The sequence below is a fragment of the Scyliorhinus canicula genome, chromosome 7 (assembly GCF_902713615.1).
Source record: "Scyliorhinus canicula chromosome 7, sScyCan1.1, whole genome shotgun sequence".
NCBI classification, from domain to species: Eukaryota; Metazoa; Chordata; class Chondrichthyes; order Carcharhiniformes; family Scyliorhinidae; genus Scyliorhinus; species Scyliorhinus canicula.
This window is the reverse complement of record NC_052152.1, coordinates 148,093,579-148,105,744: the sequence shown is the minus strand read 5'-3', so window position 1 is coordinate 148,105,744 and position 12,166 is coordinate 148,093,579.

Below are 12,166 nucleotides of genomic sequence, written 5' to 3'. Positions count from 1 at the left end.
GTTCTGGTTTCCCAAATCTGGCAAAAATCTCATCAAGCTTTTCGATGTTTCTTCCACGGTTGTTGACTTCATCTGGATCACCTCAGACCATTTGGAGTGTGTATCTACAATGAACACGAACATGTGCCTCTCATATGGACCAGCAAAGTGATGGGTGGATGTTGCCAAGACATTTTAGGACACTCCCATTGATACAATTGGGACAATGGCAGTAGGTTCCTTACCCGTGTACGTGACTGGCACAGTTCTGCTTTTTCCTCTATCTGGGCATTGATTTCTAGCCACCAAAAGTATCTCCTTATGAGTCCCTTCATTCAAACTATATCTGGATGTCTTTCATGCAATTGTTCTAAAACATTTTGTCGCAAGCTTGGAGGAAATATTATCCCCATCTGCCACAACAGGCCACTCAAATTTCCTGGAACTATACGGCTTTAATTCAGGATGCGTTCCCACTATCCTCCCTTTCAATACCATTTCCAGATGTTCCACATCTCAGGATCAATTCTGCTATGTCGTTGGACTTGAGCTGCTGTCACAGGAACATGATCTATCTGCACACAATCAAAGATATTTTCACTACTGGGTGGTATATGACCAACAGGCAAGGTGTGATGAATGTAGAAATTATTTATGCTATAATATTTTATATCTGTTGCAATAATGTTTTAAGAGCCTGGGTTAAGGTATATATTTGTTGCATTAATATTATTAAAGGACCTAGGGTAAGGTACCAAGACTGTGTGTCTGCAAAAGTTGTAATTAAAGAGTCATAAAAGAATGAGTTAATTGTTGATTTTTGACTTTGGTTTTCTCTGCCTTTCACTTTTCCCCTTATTGCCTTTGTTTCTGTCCCCACTTTAATTCCCTCTGACTTCCTGCATCGGTTCCCACTCCCCTGCTACATTAGTTTAAACCCTCCCCAACAGCCCTCGCAAACATCCCCCGAGAACATTGATTCCAGTTCTGCCCAGGTGCAGACTGTCCAGTTTGTACTGGTCCCACCTCCCCAGAATTGGCTCAAATGTCCCAGGAATTTGAATCCCCCCTTTTGCACCATCTCTTAAGCCATATATTCATCTTATCTGTCCTGACATTCCTACTCTGACTAGCATGAGGCACTGGTAGCAATCCTGAGAATACTACCTTTGAGGTCCTACTTTTTAGTTTAACTCCTAACTCCCTAAATTCAGCTGTAGGACCTCATCACAATTTTGATCTATATCATTGGTGCCTATATGCACCACGACAACTGCTGGTCCCCCTACCCTCCAGAATGTCCTGCAGCCGCTCAGAGACATCCTTGATACTTGCACCAGGGAGGCAACATTTTATCCTGGAGTCTTGTTTGCATCCAGAGAAACGCCTGCCCATTCCCCTTACCATTGAGTCCCCTATCATATAGCTCTGCCACTCATTTTCCTTCCCTCCTGCGCAGCAAAGCCAGCCATGGTGCCATGAACCTGGCAGCTGCCTGCTTCCCCTGGTGAGCCATCTCCCCCAACAGTATCCAAAATGATATATCTGTTTTGGAGGGAGATGACCACAGGGGACCCCTGCACTGCCTTCCTACTCTTCCTCTGTCTGATGGTCACCCATTGACTATCTCCCTCAGTAATTTCTAACTGTGGTGTGACCAACTCACAGAACGTGCTACCCACTACTTCCTCAGCACCATGGATGCTCAAAGGTGAATCCATATGCTGCTCCAGAGCCGTCAAGTGGTCAAATAGGAGCCACCCTGGCACCTGGGAATCCTTGTACTGCCAGGCTGGCATCCAGCCAGCTTGGCAGTGCCAGCTGGACACCTTGGCAGTGCCAGGGTTGCAGTGCCAGCTGGGCAGTGCCAAGATGCCCACTTTCCAGGGGGAGGGCCAGGAGGTCACCACCAGGGGTCTCCGATAGCCAGGGAGACCAACCCCGGGGTGCCATTCCACCTGGCCATAGTCTTGTCGTCCAGCACTGATTGGCACCCGGCTGCAGCCTCCCTTATGAGGCCAAAGAATTGAGGGAGGGTGAGTAGGTCTGAAGTAGATTTAAGACCTACTTCCAGTAGCGCCGTTTGGTCCCACCCCTTTTGGGCAGAGTTACGAATCCAACGCCTCACGGGACTGGGGTGAATCCCTCAAGGCGTGGAGGCTGCCAGGAAGCCCTTGCGAGGGCTCTCCCAGGATTCTCCGGGCCGTGTTGTGCTCCCACTCCACCGCAACGTAGCCAGACAATCGCACTCACAGTCTGAATCATTGGAATTAGCCAACATTCAATTATAAGTGAAACAGTTGCAACATTGTAAAGAAATGAGACAGCTTGAATTGGAATTAAAATGAAAAGATTGAGAGTGACAATGTCAGAAGCAAAGGAATGAGAAAGTATGGCAATGGCTGAAGAAAAGGAGAGAGAGACCGTGCCAATGGCAGAAGAGAAGGAAAGGGGGTGAGTGGCAATGGTGGTAGTAAAAGAAAAAGAGAATTTGAACATCACAAAATGGAACTGCAAAGAGATTATACACTTAAAAGGTTGCACTTAAATTCAGATGTTTAAGAAGGTCTAGAGGAAGGGGTAACTCTTCCTAGTCCAAATCTTCACAGGGATATGCTTAAATATATTCAAGTACTGCCAAGGTTTAACTAGAAAGATGTGGAAGCCTTTTTTTAAATCTTATTTGGAAAACATAACTAAGCAATTGAAGTGGCCCAAACCATCTGGGTATTATTGGTTCAAACAAAGTTAGTAGGTAGAGCTAGTGAAGTGTTTGCATCATTATCAGAGGATGGATCTAGGAATTATGATGAGATGCGAATAGCCATCAGAAGTGCATATGAACCAGTGCCAGAAGCCTACAGACAGAAGTTAAAAACTCTAAGGAAAGAACCTGGTCAGACATCTATAGAATCTGAAAGAATTCGACAGCATAAATTTGAACGGTGGATAAGAGAATTAAAAATAGACTTAATGTATGAAGTTCTTAGGAAAATGGTTACTTTGGAGTCATTTAAAAATTCACTTCCTGCAGTAGTGAGAACCCATGGAAGAGCAAGGAGTTAGAACTGAAAGGGACAATGCTGGAAAATCTCAGCAAGTCTGGCAGCATCTGTAGGGAGAGAAAAGAGCTAACGTTTCGAGTCTGATGACTCTTTGTCAAAGGAGTTATAACTGCTTGACAGGCAGGAGGAATGGCAGATGATTTTGAATTAATTCATAAATCAAGGTTTGGTTCTCGACATCAATTTCCATCTGTAAAGGATAGAAGCTGGGGAAATGAGAAATCCACAGCTAGTCAAGGCAAATGTGGTCTAGTTGGAGCTATTAAGGAGCTTTTGTCTCAGGTTAAAAAGGAAACATGAGGGTGGAAGAGAGATAAGAAAACTTAAACATTTGCATTGTGAAAAGGTTGGACACACAAAAGGTGCAGTGCTGGTAGCTTAAGGAAAGTACTGGGAAGACAGAATCTTTAAAACAAGGTAAGTCAGTGAGGTTTATTAAAGTGGAAAAAAAACAAGTTTGCAGCTGAAGAGGCGCAAAAAAAGTGTATAGCCAGTTCAGAGGTTGGCTGATAAAAATATGTCAGATCTTTTGTAAAGATTTTATTTGCGAGGGGAAGGTTTACTCATGTGTACAAGGTGAGTAGGTAAGAAGGTTAAAATCTGTAGCCACCTGGGTGACCACTGCCCAACACAAAATGGAAGATTGCAAGGAATGCAGGGAAAATGGACATGTTGTAAAAAGCAAGCAGCTTGCAGAGTGCTTGTATATTTGGACTGCTGCAGAAACCAGTTTGGCTGTTGCCGAAACCAGACAACACTATAAAAAGAAACAGTTAGCTTATTCATGAGGCGATACCGGGCGATCCCCAGGCACAAAAGAAACAAGTTAACACTAATCGATACATTGAATGGAAGGCCAGACTTTTCGGCGCCAAAGAAGCCCAAAACAATGAGTCCCAAGAACCGCCCCAGTGATCGAGATACTGCCCCATTATTGAGGAATTCAAATCAATCGATTGGGAAGAGACCCAATCGATTGCAAGAGTATAGAGGGTCCGCCCAGGTGGGCGCAAGACCTCGACCCCAGCTCGCTCTCTCTGCCAGCCTCTCCTTGACCAGCTAGCCCTCCCAGCAGAACACCGTTGCAGCAGAAGAACCTTATGGAGGAGAGGTCTGGACAGCAGCCGCCAACAAGTAAGTGTCACAACGCACGCTACGGGAATAGACACTCCTGACCCCTTTAGACCATAACTACTGGAAGCCTGCGGACCCAGGACACAGCTAGAAGCCGTTGTTCCCTGATCCGGCAGTCCCCTTGTCCAGATAAGTATTTGGCCTATTAGTGGTAGGATTAGCCTAGTCTTATAGTTTATATGCATGATTAGTAGATTACTGTAATATAATAATCGTGTCTTGTTTGAACTTACTAATTGGTGTATGGTTTTATTGCTTTGAACTTGACCTTGAAACTTGTGGCAGTATCTTAACGATACCTGGCGACTCCAAAGCTAAGTAATGAAACAGAGCCAAATTAAGTGTTAAGCACAGTCACCCAGAACGAGTAACAGATCTTATGGGATACATGAGAAAGTCAATCTTTAATGGTGAGATATCAGGAGATATTGCCAAAGGTGGTCATATGTTGAATTACTGGTGAAGTGAGTCGTATTCCATCATGTAAGATAAGGTTAGAGTTGAAAAGTGGTGATGTGGTGATAGGAGTAATAGAGAAATTATCTTTATCAAGGGTACAATTTATCCTGGGTAATGAAATATCTGGATCACAGGTGGGGTTGCTAAGTAGAAAAAATGGCTAATATTGTGCTGTGAGGCATGATGGTAAAAGAGGCAAACAGATTTGTCTGTGTGAAAAACTGCCTCTCTGCAGAATGAATTTCATGGCAACAAACAGAATGACTGTTTGCAACTGGACATTTTGCTGATAACACTTTATTTTGGAACAGTGAGAACAAGGCTCTCTCATGGACACATAAGGCCTGGGCAATAACCCCGCAATCAACATTCGCATGACAAGACCTGAGTTTGGAGGTTCACAGTGTACACCCTCCACAGTGAGCCTGGCCAAGTCCCCTCTAGTTGGTAGTATTTCTGTTCAAGTTGTGAGTCTTGAAACTTATGTAACTGTTTAAACAAGCACGTAACTGAAGTCTGAATTAAATAATCAAAGCTGTATAAATCAAACTTGCAGTGAGTATTAATATCTGTTTGTTTTGTCAGTTGAGGCCAGCAGAGGGAGGCAACATATTGGCCCCCAGATGGGAGACGTCTAAATTTTTGAACAGTTGGTCCGATTCTGTCTTAAACACCTCAATCACCCATCCTGAACCTGAGTTAAGAGGCCTGTAACCCCCAAGTGATGGCTAGGATTAAGTGGGTGAAGTGTGAATAAAAACAAAGGACGGGGTAGCCGATTAATTCTCAGGGCGTGCTTGAACTACTGACATTGCAGACAAATTGTTAGAGTAAAATGTGGTGATATACGTATCAGCATAACTATGTATAATTGTACATAGTTGTATCAATGTATATATTTGGATGTAACAGTTCCACTGTATATAGACAATAACCAACACATGTAGGGATAGCTATAACCTCCCGCCAGCAGGTGGAACCAGACTGGACAGATGTGTATATATATCAGAGGACAGATGGGAGCCGGGCACAGTATAGCAGGCCGGACAAGACAACAGACATCAATAACAGAGACGGAATAGTTTGTACATAGGAATACATACTCTAGAACCTTTGGCCAGTAGAAAGGAACTGCAGACTCAGTTTGTCCTTTTGTCCACAGGGAAAGCAGTACGCCAGTTGAGGCGGGCAAAGGGTGTGGTGTTAGAGTACGGGGAGAAGGCCAGTCGCTTGCTGGAGGGCCAGCTCCACCGGCAGGCGGCTTCTCGGGAGATTGTTCAGGTCTGGGATGGGGTGAGGGGTCTGGTGACGGTGCCGGAGCAGGTGAATCAGGCATTTGAAGAGTTTGATAAGAGATTGTATAGGTCTGAGCCCCCAGAGGCTTCTAGGATATGAGGGAGTTTTTGGAGGGTCTGGAGTGTTCCACAGTGGAACAGGAGGATAAGGTAGGGTTGGAGAAGCCAATGGGGATTGAGGAGGTTCGGATGGCCATAGGAAAAATGCAAACAGATAAGGCTGGATTGGTTCCCATTGGAATTTTAAAAGAGGTTTTCAGACAGGCTGGCACTACTGTTGATGGAGATGTTTGAGGATGCAGTAGTGAGGGGAGCGCTTCCGGAGATGATGGGACAGGCATCTATTTCACTTTTATTAAATACAGATAAGGGCCCAGTGGAGTGTGGGTCTAATCAGCCAATATCCTTGTTAAATATGGCTGCCAAGATTCTTGTTGACGTATTGGCGCTTAGGCTGGAGGAGTGCCTCCTGTAGGTGGTTGGAGAGGATCAGACGGGGTTTATAAGGGTAGGCAGTTGTCCTCAAATGTGCGCCGCTTGCTAAACGTGGTGCTCTCCCCGTCAGAAGGAGGGGGGAGCAGGAGGTGGTGGTGGTGCTGGATGTGGAGAAGGCGTTTAATCGGGTAGAGTGAAGTTATTTGTTTGCGATGTTGGAACGGTTTGGGATTGGGCCTAAGTTTGTGATGTGGGTCAAATTGTTAGATAAGGATCTGAAGGCGAGTGTTTATATGAATTCGGGATATTTTCAGCTGCATTTGGGATTGGGACAAGGGTGTGCCATGCCCCCCCCCCCCATTTGCGCTGGTGATAGAGCCCTTGGCTATTGCGCTGAGGGGATCGGAGTAGTGGAAGGGGATAGTCAGAGGGTGGGGGTGGAGCAGAGGGCGTCCCTGTATGTCGCAGATCTTTTGTATATTTCCAACCTGGTTCCCACAGTGGGGGATATAATGGGCTGCTCAAGCGATTTGAGACTTTTTCAGGATACAAATTGCATTTGGAGAAGAGCCAGTGCTTTTTGGTTTCCCCGCCAGGAAGGGGAACGGGTTTAGGGGGATTGCCTTTTGGTGTGGTGACTAATCACTTCAGGTTTCTGGGGGTGCAGGTAGCTTGAAATTCGGCCTGGCTCTGTAAATTGAATGTTACAAGTCTGGTGGGCAGGGTCAAGGCGGATCTATTGGGGTGGGACAGCCTCCCCCTCCCTATCACTGGCGGGATGGGTACATTCAGTAACGATGAATGTTTTGCCATGGTTTTTATTTTTATTCCAGTGTTTGCCAATCTTGCCGAAAGTATTTTTTGTGGGGGTGGAACAGATGATCTTGTTTGTCTGGGCAGATAAGGTAGCGAGAATTCGGAAAACGGTGCTTCAGAGAGGGCAGCAGTCAGGGAGTTTGACTTTGCCAAATCTGATGTATCATTATTGGGCAGCGAACGATGAGAAGGTGCACGGTTGGGGTAGGGAGCCAGAGCCAATGTAGATGCGAATGGAGGCATGCACTTGCAGGGGGTCAGGGCTGTGGGTGCTCGCAACGGCGTCACTCCCATTTGCTCCAGGGAAATATTCGCATCGTCTGGTGGTGATGGCCACACTGAAGATATGAAGGCAATTTCGGCAGCATTTCGGGGTGGGGTCGAAGTTGACACCGATCCGAGAGAATCATTTGTTTGAGCCAACAGGATTCAAAGCCAGGTTTCGGGGGTTCCAAGGAGTGGGGGATGGTGGAAATGAAGGACGTATTTCTGGAGGGGCGGTACACGAGCTTGGAGGAGTTGGTGGAGAAGTTTGGGATTCGACAGAGGAAGGTCTTTAGGTATATGCAGGTGTGGGATTTTGCAAGGAAGGTTTTCCCCATATTTCCAGTGACACCTCCCTTCCTGTTGTTGGTGGGGATGTTATCGGTGATGGGGTTGTGGAGGGGGGGGGGGTCATCTCGGCAATTTATGGGAGAATTCTGGAGGAGGATAAGCATTGTTGGCGGGGGGTTATGGTCAAGTGGGAGCAAGAGCTGGAGGAGTGGTTGTGTGTGGTGTTGCAGACATTGAATGCCTCAGCCTCGCATGTGAGACTAGGGTTAATACAAGTAAAGGTCTTGCTCAGGGTGAACCTGATGAGGTTGAAGATGAACCGGTTGTTTGAGGGGGTGGAGAACACTTGCGAATGGTGTGGGAGGGGTCTGGCCAATCATGTACATATGTTCTGGTCCTGTCTGAAGTTGGAGACATTTTGGGATTCTTTCTTCAGCATCATGTGGTGATCTTGGACTTGCAGCCCAGTCCCCTGGGGGCCATATTTGGGGTGTCGGACCTGCTGGAGCTGCAAACGGGGGCAGATGCTGATTTCTCGCAGGTGGGTCCCATTGGAGTGGAGGTCAACTTCTCCATCCTGAGCTTCAGTGTAGCTCGGGAATCGGTTGGGGTTTCTGAATCTTGAGAAGGTTAAGTTCATTTTGAGGAGGGTAATTGAGGGGTTCCTTAAGAGATGGAGTCTGTTCATTCTTCACTCTAAAGAGTTATAGAATTAAAGAATTTACAGTGCAGAAGGAGGCCATTCGGCCCATTGCGTCTGCACCGGCCTTTGGAAAAAGCACCCTACCTCAGCCCACACCCCATCCATGTAACCCCACCCAACCCAACCTTTTTTTATGGACACTAAGGGCAATTTATCATGACCAATCCATCTAACCTGCAGATCTTTAGACTGTGAAAGGAAACCAGAGCACCCGGAGGAAACCCACAGACACAGGAGAAAGTGCAAACTCCGCACAGTGACCCAGCTGGGAATCATCAGCTGCTAAAGGGAGATGAGGGGGGTTATTTTTTGAGTCATATATGTATTGGTTGGTAGATTGGGATGGGTTCTTCTGTTCTTTCTGTTTTGTGTTGTTTTGTTTTATGTTTAAAATGTGAAAAGTCGAATTAGAAGATTTTCAAAATTTAAAAAAAAATCTGAGATAGATTTTTGTTAAGCAAAGAGATTAAAGGATATGTGTAAAAGGCAAGTATATGGAGTTCTGTCACAAATCAGCCATGATCTCATTAAATGGCGGGTGAGGTTCGAGGGGCTGAATGACCTACTCCTGTTTCTATGTTCCTACTCCTTTCATGGACTCCAGTGTGCTCAAATACACTGCTGTATTTATCTAAGATGGCCTGTAAATCCGTCTTAGAATCAACTAAGCCATTTACTGCATTCACGTTTAAATTAATCTTTTCCAGCAAAGAGCGGCCAAAGAGAGCTGGAAAACTTCCTCGGACAACATGGAGTGGCCGCTCTGGAGTTTGCCCACTTTACTCTCCTTTGACTGTGATGTGTTCTCTTAAAGGCACTATTTCCTTGGTGTCAGTCCCCAGGATGACATCTGGCTTTAATGATAAGTGATTCAACCATAGATGGTCTCAGGAATTAAGGAAGCATCAGTCTCTGTACCGACCCCATTTTTATAGGGTGTCCATTCAATTTTGGAACTACCCAGAACCGATGTGATTCACCTTGAACTGGAAGTACATTTCACTTCGATTCCCATCAGATTGATGTGTGGTGTCTTCATTGTTGTTATTATTTTTTTTCCCACATTGAGAATTTTCTTGATCGACTTTGTTTTGTTTCTTCCTTTTGGTGCGTTCTGTGTTTTTGTTTGAGCATTATTCCCTGGAGAAACTGGTTTACTCCAGCAAGCTCTTGCTATGTGGCCAGTTCTGCCACAACTTTGTATTGGCTATCCTTGCTCCAGCAATCAGCCTGTGAATGGCCTGTTTTTGCACAGCAATGACACATCTGTTGCTGAGTAGACTTTCTTTGTTTATGGATTCTCGTGCCTGCACTGAGTTGAGAAGCCTCTTTGGCAGCATGTTCCATTGAAATGTCTAAAGCTAAGCCTGTTTTCAGACTTCAATTTAGTTCCTATCAGCAATCTTCTCTGAATGTTCTCATGTCCCAATGAGCAAACCCAAGTGGTCTTTAATTGTATCATCCAGTCAATCTTCAAATTCACAGTACTCCGCAAGGCACATTAGCGCAACAAACTCAGCCATATTCTCCCCTTTTAGTTGATTCCTTGGGTGAAATCGAAACCACTCTGCAATAATTAATAGCTTAGGTGAATAATGGTCCTCTGATGTTTTAACCATTTCTTGATAAGTTTTGTCACTGGGTTTCTTGAACTGGATCAGACTTCGGAATAAATTAAAAGTTTTACTGCCAGTGGTACAAAGAAAAGCAATGACCATATCTTCTGAAATCTTGTTGGCTAGGATATAATAATGGAATTTTTCTGCGTATGATTTCTAGTTTATACAATTTTCCTCAAATTCCTCCTTAAATTTACTCACTGTCCCTGCATCCACTGCACTCTGGGGTAGCGAATTCCACAGATTCACAACCCTTTGGGAGAAGTAGTTTTTCCTGAAATCTGTTTTAAATTTGCTGTGTCTTATTCGAAGATTATGACCTCTCATTTTAGAATGCCCCACAAGAGGAAGCATCAGCTCCACGTCTACTTTATCCATACCTTTTAGCATCTTGTATACCTCAATTACATCTTCCCTCATTCATCTAAACTCTAAGAGAGTCTGGGCCTAAACTGTTCAATCTCTCATGTGGTGAGGTCTGCAGCCTGCACTCCTTGGAGTGCCAGTTTAACTTTAAGGTATGGACCTTTCCTTTTTAATTTGTGCCCAACAACCTCTTTGCCGGGGCAGCATGGTAGCACAGTGGTTAGCACAGTTGCTTCACAGCTCCAAGGTCCCAGGTTCTATTCCCGGCTTGGGTCACTGTCTGTGCGGAAACTGCACGTTCTCCCTTGTGTGCTTGGGTTTCTCCGGGTGTTCCGGTTTCCTCCCACTGTCCAAAGATGTGCAGATTCGGTGGATTGACTATGCTAAATTGCCCTTTGTGGCAAAAAAAATGTTTGGTGGAGTTGCTGGGTTAGGGGGATAGGTTGGAAGTGTGGGCTTAAGTGGGGTGCTCTTTCCAAGAGCCGGTGCAGACTCAATTGGCCGAATGGCCTCCTTCTGCACTGTAAATTCTATAAAACCTTACCGGACCAATGTCAGGTGCAGGGTACGATTGCAGATCTTCTGTTGACTTGCCTCAACATCGACTATTGAAACGTCAATTTTATTTTTCTCTTTAGAATAGAATCTTTCATCTGATCCCTTCCACGCCGCCAGTTCTTTTTACCCTGTTGTGTTTTGTACTTTCAGGATAAAAGAATGGAAATGCTGAAGCACGTGGGTTGAAGTTAGTATTGGGCTGGATGGCTGATGGAAGGCTTGTTAACTCTGCAGTGCTTGTGACCTGGGACGAAGAGGGTGCTCTCTTAGGGATGTGCTCGTCATGTGAATCGCAGGCTTCACTCAAATCAGCTGTTCCCTGTCTGCCACAAGAGGCAGCCATTTTCTTCATATGCTACCTCACTCTTTCTTGACTCGTCACTTGTCCCAATTAAATCTGAAGAGCTAAACACCAGTGCCACTGATTGGAGCCAAGTTCTTATCCCTTTGAGGGGTTTCTCCTTTTCACTTTATCCCTCAGTTTATTTAATTTAGTCTATTTGGTTTTCACAAAATAGTTGGGGTCAAGTTCTTCAGCCTTGGATGCATTGGCTCCAAGCACTGAACGCCAATGCTCATACAAACATTAACATTAAACAGAAGACACTGATGTTTACCCCTATTCAAGATGTGATGGTGATGTCTATCATCACGAACCCTGGTCAAGGCCATGATGGGAGGTGTTTCTGACAATGCAGACGCTGGTTACATGAATCCATTCACCTAACATCAGTGGTGGTGGGGGAGTGATGGTATTGGGGAATTGTTAGGGGTAAGGTGCCACTTAAACTCTTGAGGTCCAAGTGCTTCATCCAGGTGGAGTTGAGATAGATAACTGTGGGGAAGTGGTGATAGTGTAAGAGAGGAGGACGTAATAATAATAATCTTTATTGTCACAAGTAGGCTTACATTAACACCGCAATGAAGTTACTGTGAAAAGCCCCTAATCTCCACATTCCAGCACCTGCTCGAGTACACAGAGGCAGAATTCAGAACGTCCAATTCACCTAACGTATTTCGGGACATGTGGGAGAAAATCGGAGCACCCGGAGGAAACCCAAGCAGGCACAGGGAGAACGTGCAGACTCCGCATGGACAATGACCCAAGCCGGGAATCGAACCTGGGACCCTAGCGCTGTGAAGCAACAGTGCTAACCACTATGCTACCGTGCCATTAGGCTT